The 8,180-nt window shown below is 49.6% G+C and overlaps 1 long non-coding RNA gene across 1 annotated transcript; it reads right to left on the bottom strand.

Moving 5' to 3' along the window:
* Positions 1-905: 905 nt before the first annotated feature.
* On the bottom strand, positions 906-5,975 carry LOC112547255 (uncharacterized). Its single transcript, XR_012901130.2, has 3 exons — positions 5,734-5,975; positions 5,257-5,612; positions 906-2,742 (listed from the first exon to the last, which is right to left on the bottom strand). It is a non-coding gene; the product is annotated as an uncharacterized LOC112547255 (long non-coding RNA).
* Between the last annotated feature and the right edge of the window lie 2,205 nt (positions 5,976-8,180).

Here is an 8,180-nt window from a genome sequence, read left to right as displayed (position 1 = left end):
CAGTATGCAGGCTGCCCCAGGGAGAGGGGACAACACCAGACCTCTCTCACCACGGCATGTTGAAGTCAGGTAAGAAGTGCCGGTCCATGGTCCCTACAACTGCAGCTGGCACAGTTGGAGTGGGGTGCATGTATGTACTGGCTGGAGGACAGCCAGACACACAAACAGACAAACTTTCTGAAATATATACTAGATAGCTGTACCTTTCTCCACCCCTGCCCTTTGCTGGCCCAGTGGGGTTATAGCTGTCCCAGCCCTCATCGCTGGTCCCTTGCTGCCTCCCTGTGGTCATTCTGAAATATAACTGTCCCTCCTGCCAGACCCCCTCCTTTTCCATTTTATGAGAAACAATTGCATTCCAGGCACATCCCATTGTCCTGCCACAATCAAATCCTGACCTTGCTTTACATTATAAGAGGAAACTGTATAGCAAATTTGGTGGTCCTAGCTCTTACCTAGCTCTTGAACAAATAGACTCACAAATGGATGAACTATGGTATATAGTATATAATGTACTATATACATTAGAAATTACTATCACATTTCTAATGTATATAGTAAGATAAAGAAATATATCTCAGTGCTATGGCATTACATAAGAAGCTGATCCTGAGTTGAATCATAGAAACTGGTGCATGCACTGTTTCTTTGGGGAAAGCATACCTGATATTTCTGAGCGTGCTGAGGAAATTTACTAGGGCTCTAACTACTGTTAATCGCAAGACAACAATAAGGATGGCAGAGACCAGAGGGGAGTGCTTGGGTGGCTCACAGCCTGGTGGTGTCAGAGATCTGACACCCAGTAAAGTCCAAGAAAGCATCCCTCATGCAGGAGGCAGTAGGGTAACAAGAAGATTCACAGCCATGGGTGCCCTGTGAACCAGCACAGACTCATGTGGGAACAAGCTCTACACGGAAGCTACTACATCTGTGGCTGTAGTCACCCACCAGAAACTGTAGCCACAACCCTGCAATGTGACACCAAGTGTACAAACCAGAAGAAATCCAAAGCTTTAAGTATTTTATTTTCCCTCTATTTCCAGAAAGAACTGTTCATTATTCTGTAAGGTAGGCGTGTGTGTGCGCGCGCGCGTGTGCAGAGCTACCTCCTTCAGTCTCCAGCCACTGGATTAATAAAAAGTAATTCTTTATGATAATAACCTTGTGATTTGATTACTTGCTGTAGTAATTTGATAATTTGACCACTTGATGTCTTACTTCAATATTGTTCTTAACCCAGTGATTCAATTTCAGTTGCAAATGTGATTTAATAACTATTATGTAATTCCTAATTAACTTAGTGAAATTTTAGTTGTGTTAGCATTAGTGACACATTCATTTAAATATTAATATCTGCTTGCTTATTGTATAAGACCCCTAAAAAGCACACTGAATAGGTTTATTCTTTCAAATAGCAACACAGTCTACAAGAAATAAGGTAAATTAGCCAAGGTATCAGAAGACCATTTGGTTCTCTCCATAAATTAAAATCTTTATCCTTCAGCACCCCATCAAAACACTAGTATATTAAGTGTTAACTATTGAATTTTGGAGCATAACAAGTTCTAGGTGTCACTGAGTTCATCCTTGTAAATGTGAAAAGAAAATTATGCTTGCTATTTATCAGTTGTATTGTGATAACACTTAAAGCTCACTATAGAAATGAGGATTTGATTGTGTCAGGCTCTGTACAAATGAATGTGTGTATGTGGGAGAAGATAGTGTATGCACCAAAAAACTTACAATGTTCACATATTTTGAAACAAAGATTGAGAAAGACAAAGAGGGGAGAGAAGAGAGGACAATGTTAGACTAGTGTCTAGTTTGTGCATTACCTGTTTAATGATAACTAAATCTTGTGAGATGGAGATCAGAGACCATATTATTACTGTTTATTCCACATCTAAGAAAAAAATAACCTAACAACGTACCAAGTGATCTTCAACTCCTTTATAACCTAGGAATGACGTATGTCTCACCATTCTCACATGTGAAATTAAGGCTGTGGCTTTTTCTTTAAAAAAAAAAGAAACACCTTGCACTGCTCAGTAGACAATCAGGTATCCAACAGTCTTTGGTACTTTCAGAAGGCTTTGTTTGAGAACTGTACTCTGGGTCATGATACTAGCAACTCAGCAACTGCTCTGTAGCTCCATTCCTGCAGTGATTAGGAGCTTCCTGAAGTTTACTCCAGTACTGCGGAGCTTAGAAGTTCAGTGATGTAAGACTTGCAGTTATGTAGACTTTAGTGCTCTGGTGGGCTCACTGGAACAAGAGCTCTGGTCCTGCAGAGCTGTGCAATGCAGGGTTGAGATTATGTGCAATTTAGTCTTTGGAGCTCCTACACTCAGCAGGATGAAAGCTCAGGCCCTGCAGAATTTAGCATAGGAGCTCCATGAGGCTGAATTTTCAGGGGATAAAGCCAATCTTCACATGACCTATGGGACTGATTCCTCTGGGTCCCAGATTTTCAATTAATTCAAATTCAGATAAGAGGTTTGACTGAAATCTCTGTGTGTACACACACGAAAGGGGGTGAGAGAAGCCAATGAAACATATCATGTCACATAGCTCCTCTAATAGCGACATCACATAAACAGTTCAACACCTGTTGCTCCTTTCTCCATGGGAAATACCACACCCACTGACTCAGCTAGCACAAGTCTCTGATCAGAAACCATAGCATGACAAATGTAGTGCTGTATTTAGATTTCTTCCAGCTTGAATTCAACACCTATAGCCCTATGGATTAAATAAAGTAATTGTCAGCATGATAGCAGAGCCAATCAGCGGAGGGGGGGGGAAATGTTCTTGAATATTTGACAAAAATGAAGGGGGAAAGGTAAAAGTTTGTCAGTTTCCAACAAATGAACACCACAAAAAATTAAGTTCATTTTTTTTCCAATGAAAACCTGAAAAAAAAAAAAAAGTGTGAAAACAGACAATTTCCATTTCAATAACACCACCAACATTCCAGCAACTATTTTTTTCAAAGGACAAATTACATCCTAGACCCACATGTATTTGCAGGCCTCAAAACCTCATCCACCCACTGCTGTAACAGCCCCCAACCCTCTGGCTCACTTACTGAAAGTCTCAGTAAGAACAAAGACAACGCCATGCTGGAGGAAACCAATGGTCGCGCTCATCCGGTGTTTTGTCTCCCAGAGAGCTGTTGCTGGATGCTTGACAGGAAAGTGTAAGCCTCCCAGAATGTACTTTATTTTGCCATATTAATATTGAGGGAGGAGGGGGAAAGTTTCTTTTGGACCTCAACTGAAACAAAAGGTATCAGCCTAATTCTCCTGGGCTACATCTAGACTGGCATGATTTTCCGCAAATGCTTTTAACGGAAAAGTTTTCCGTTAAAAGCATTTGCAGAAAAGAGCATCTAGATTGGCACGGACACTTTTCTGCAAAAGCACTTTTTGCGGAAAAGTGTCCGTGCCAATCTAGACGCGGTTTTGTGCAAGAAAGCCCCGATCGCCATTTTTGCAATCGGGGCTTCTTTGCACAAAACAATACCGGGTCGTCTACACTAGCCCTCTTGCGCAAAAGGACTTTTGCCCAAACAGGAGCAGCATAGTATTTCCACAAGAAGCACTGATTTCTTACATGAGATCGTCAGTGTTCTTGCGGAAATTCAAGTGGACAGTGTAGACAGCTGGCAAGTTTTTCAAGCAGCTGGAAAAGCTTGCTGGTCTAGACACAGCCCTGCAGTTTGATTTTAGCAGGTGCCACTGCAAGAGCTGGGCCTGATTCTCCCATGGCTTGGCACCCTGTGCACTATAGGCCCATGCTAAGTAGCCTGGTAATTTTACACTCTCTTTGCACTGAGGTAAATGACTAAACAGGGTGCTAGGCAATGGAGAATCCAACCCCATGGTTACCCCTTAAACTGACACAGAACCATCTACCCATGAGAAGGAAACAGAGAAGCCTTTCAATCTCTTCTTCACAGCTGGGAGTAATTTAAATCTACATTTACATTTTAAATGCCACACAATTATGCTTAGCACTGTCATTAAGCTAATTAGTCCTAACCATTTCTAGGATCAGCCTGACTCCTCACTGACACCTGTTAGGCATTCCTTTCTGCACCCTGGCTCCTTGCTCTGCTGAAAAATGCACTTGGGGCTTAGATACCACAGGGGTAGGCAATGTGTAAGTGTTACAGAGTTTCTTGGCCACCCATGAGTACTGGCTGGGAAGGGAATACACCCTGCGGTGTGCTGTGGTCCTGGAGCCTGAATGGAGGCTGGCCACTACCCCAATCTCAGAGTCTCTAGGAACATTATCAAGATACAGACCTTCTCACACCACCCTCTAAATCAGGGGTGGCCATTAATTTTTGGCCGGGGGCCACTTAAAAAATGTTTAAAGTGGTGCCAGGCCAGAAGGGGAGGAGCCTAATCTGGAAGGGGTGGGGCCAGAATGCTTCTGGGCTTGCCCACCACTAGACCATAATTGGTCTGGGGATCAGGGAGCCCTTTTATCTCCCCCTTCCCACCAGGCACCTATGTCCCTGGCAGGGTGGGAAGAGGCTTCACACACTCACTGCCCCCAGGCTCTCATTGACCCTGAGGTGGGTGGAGCGCGTGAAGCCTCCTCCTGAACTACCCCCACCCTGTGAGGAGCATGCAGCACTTCAAAGTGCCACGCGCTGCTCGCAGGATGGGAGGAGATATCACATGCTCTCACCCCCAAATCCTGATTGGCCTGGGGACGGAGGAGCTGTGCAAAGCTTCGCTTGCTCTGCTCCCACCCTGTGCAAGTGTACGGCACTTTGAAGTGCCATGTGCTCCTCGCAGAGTGGAGGGGAGGGCAGAGGAAACTTTGCATGCACCTCCTGCCCCCAGATCAATTAGGGCTTGGGGGCAGGGAGCATGAGACATCTCCTCCTGCCCTGCAAGCAGCGTGTGGTGCTTCAAAGCACTGCATGCTGCCTACAGGGCGGGAGGAAGCTTTGCATACTCCCCCACCCCCAGGTCCTAATTGGCCTGGGTGCAGGGGAGCGGCAGGGCCTCTGTGGGATGGATCAACCCATTTGGCAGGCCAGATCAGGCCCTTTTGCCCACCCCTGGCCTAAGTGTTCAACCCTAGCTCTTCTGGGCACAGTGCTGAACCTTCTGGCTCCCCAGTGTTTAAACATTCCCCTCCCCCAAAACTCAGCCTCAAAGATATCAAGATTCTGGCTTGCAATTTAATTCTCTCAGGGGCAATGTGGTAATAGCAGTGTAATGGGGCAGCACTCACCTGCCACGAGCACCTCCTTCTGGCCTTAAGTCCAAGTCCAAAGCCCTTTCAGCAACGCAGCTGAGTCACACCTTGTGTGAGCCAATCAACACAAACCTCTCCAGGGTACACCAGTAACAGGGCCCCATCTTGGTGCCTTCTTGTCTAGTGTCTCTCACTCTATTTCCCCACGTGGCAAGAGTGGTGCCGCCAGGGCTTCTCCTCCTGGGGGACTGCTTCCTTCACCAGCCTCACAGGCTGCACTGCTTGAGCTCTGCCATGCACTAACTGCAGCACTGCTTTGCAGCTCCCTTTGTAGCCCTTCCTGGCCCCTGATTGGCTGGTTCCTCCGAAGCTGCACTGTCATGTCCGTGGGTCTGGAAGACAGAGTGCACCAGTGACTTTGTCCTACGGGTCTTTTTTTTTTTTTTTTTAAGAAAGAAGCAAAATAATATGCTGATCCTCAGGAAAAAAAAAAAAGTCTTATTTAGACCTCACCTGCTTTCAGGCAGGCGTGGGGCAGATCTTAGGAATGGTTGGGAATGGCCGCATTAGTATTTACCTATCTGCAGCATGGGGCATGGTAATGTAGTCACTAAGGTACCCCCGAAAGAAAGGTGCGTATCAAACCCCAGGTCCTGAAAGGTGAGCGGCACAAATGGACCTTGATACTCCCTTGGCACCGGGCGGGCTCTAGGCACCAGCAAAGGAAGCACATGCTTGGGGCGGCACATTGCGAGGGGTGGCGTTCGGCCTGAGGAGGAGCAGGCAGGGAGCCCCGTGGAGGCCGCCCCGAGCTGGGAGCCCCGCACCCAGATGCTTGGAGCCTGCGCCTGGCCCCGGGGCGCTGGGAGCTCTGCGCGGGTGGCCCCGAGGCGTGGCCCCTGCTGGGGCACTTCCTGGAAGGCAGGGCGAGGCGGTCGTGGCTGCTGCTGGTGATGCTGAGCCCGCTGGGGCAGGCCGCAGCCATGGTGGCTGCTCCTGGCAGCTGGCTCCCGGCTCCCTGGCGCGGAGTTCAGGGGTTTGGTGGGCACTGGGGCCCCACCGCAGCGGGGCCCCATCCCTCAAGCACCAGGGACAAGTGAATCCCTCCTCCAGCTGCAGAGACCCCGGCGCCAGGCTGTGCTGAGCCCCGGAGGAAGCCCCCCTCTGCTGGAGCCCAGCTGCCTGGCTCCCCTTCCCTGCCTCTCTCCCGCCCCTTCTCCCTCCGCCGGGGAGGGGAGGAGAGGCTCCTCGGCTGGCCGGGGGGGAGCGGACTGTGCCGGGGCCAGGGTCTCAGGCTCTGGGCGAGTGGTGGCTCCTCCCAGGAGGGCTGGAAGCTCTGCAGGGCTGGGCCGGCTGCTGTGCCCTAGGGCATCCAGAGCGCCACCCTCACCCCTCCAGCTGCAGCCACCCCGGCCCTGTGCTCCGGGGACCCGGCAGCGGGGGCAGGTGCCGCTTTCGCCACCCCTCAGGGGCAGATCCCTGGGGCATGAGTGTCTGGCTGAGCCCGAGGTGGCCCCCAGGAGCAGCTGCCAGCGCCCGCAGCCACGAACCTCCCAGCCAGGCCGCACCTTGGGTCTGCCGGCGCAGAGCTCCCAGCACCCTGGGGCCAGTCACAGGCTCTGAGCAGCTGGGTGCGGGGCTCTCAGCTCGGGATGGTACCTGTGGGGCTCCCTGCCTGCTCCTCCTCGGGCCGGAATGTGCGGTGGAACAGCACCCTGGGCCAGGCTCCGCCAGTGCCTCAGCTCCCTGCCATGGCTCCCTCCACCTACCCCCACCCCACCACTAGGGCCACATGGGGAGCATGCCTCCCTGGGGGCGAACACAGGCGAGGGGAGGGGGCAGCGCTGGGAAATGAGGGCAGCCCCTGCAGCCAGTTTCTTCTGCACACTGGGACCTGAGAACAAGAGTGAGGGTGGAGTGCTGCTTCCTCCCAGCCCCAGTCCCACTCCACTCATGCCTCTGTGAAAAAAGCAGGGGAGGAGAAGGCAAAAAACCTAGAGCCGGCCCTGCCTTGGCATCATATGGATACCATTCTTTGCAAGGTCAGAGTCCAGGTTCGGAATGTGACAACTTTAATCATTATGTCACAACAGAGTCAGATGCCACGTGATCATTCTGAGATTCCACATGCAGTGTGGGGGCAAAAAATCCCTTGGTCATTTTTCCTACATTGCCGGGCTATTCTAATATGGAAAATATGTGGCGCTGAGGCCAGGGATCAATGTTTGGAGCCCGTTTGTGGCTTAAAGCAGAACTATTGTACTGAGAAAACTCTAGGACATGTTTCAAGGAAAGAGCAAAACAGTTTCCCTTCCTTTCATTTGCCAGGCCATTTCTGCAGTAGCTGAATTATTAAGAATGTCTGTGCTGAAAGGACAGGAGGTAACATGGACTAAAGCATGTGACCTGAAGTGAGGTAGATCGGGTTCTATATCCTGGCTCTCCGGTCAAGTCACTTAACCTCTCGGTGTCTGAGTTTCTCCCCTGTACAGTGGACTAAGCTGGGTTGTAGCTGAAGCTGTCCCACTGGAAGCCCCTCACAGGAGGTGCTATTTATCTTTTTTGCTCCAACACAATAGGGTCTCCACCTGATGCCCAATCAAACTCCATCAAGATGCAACCGTGGTGACTGTGAGCACACCTCGTGCCCAGTTCTCCTCCCACAAGATATGAGTACCTCCCACTAAAGCCCATGGGGATTAAGGGAAACGGAGATTCAGGCCCGAAGCTTTGCCTCCTGACATTCTATCATCATCATCAGTCTTCTCAACCGAGTTCCTAAAGTCTGGTCCAAAGCTCCTGGCAGTTAACAGCCCCCTTTTCCATTGTCTTTAATGGGCTTTGAAATAGGCCACTGAAAGGGCATGTCTACAGTAGGAAATGATTTTGAAATAATAGCTCCCAAAATAACTATTTCAAAATAAGCTTATTCCCCATAGAAAGCAGGAGTACAGATTTCA

The sequence above is a fragment of the Pelodiscus sinensis genome, chromosome 1 (assembly GCF_052426305.1).
Source record: "Pelodiscus sinensis isolate ZL-2025 chromosome 1, ASM5242630v1, whole genome shotgun sequence".
In the NCBI taxonomy this organism is placed as follows: Eukaryota; Metazoa; Chordata; order Testudines; family Trionychidae; genus Pelodiscus; species Pelodiscus sinensis.
The sequence above is the reverse complement of the archived record's forward strand: the minus strand, read 5'-3'. Positions and strand labels throughout refer to the sequence as shown.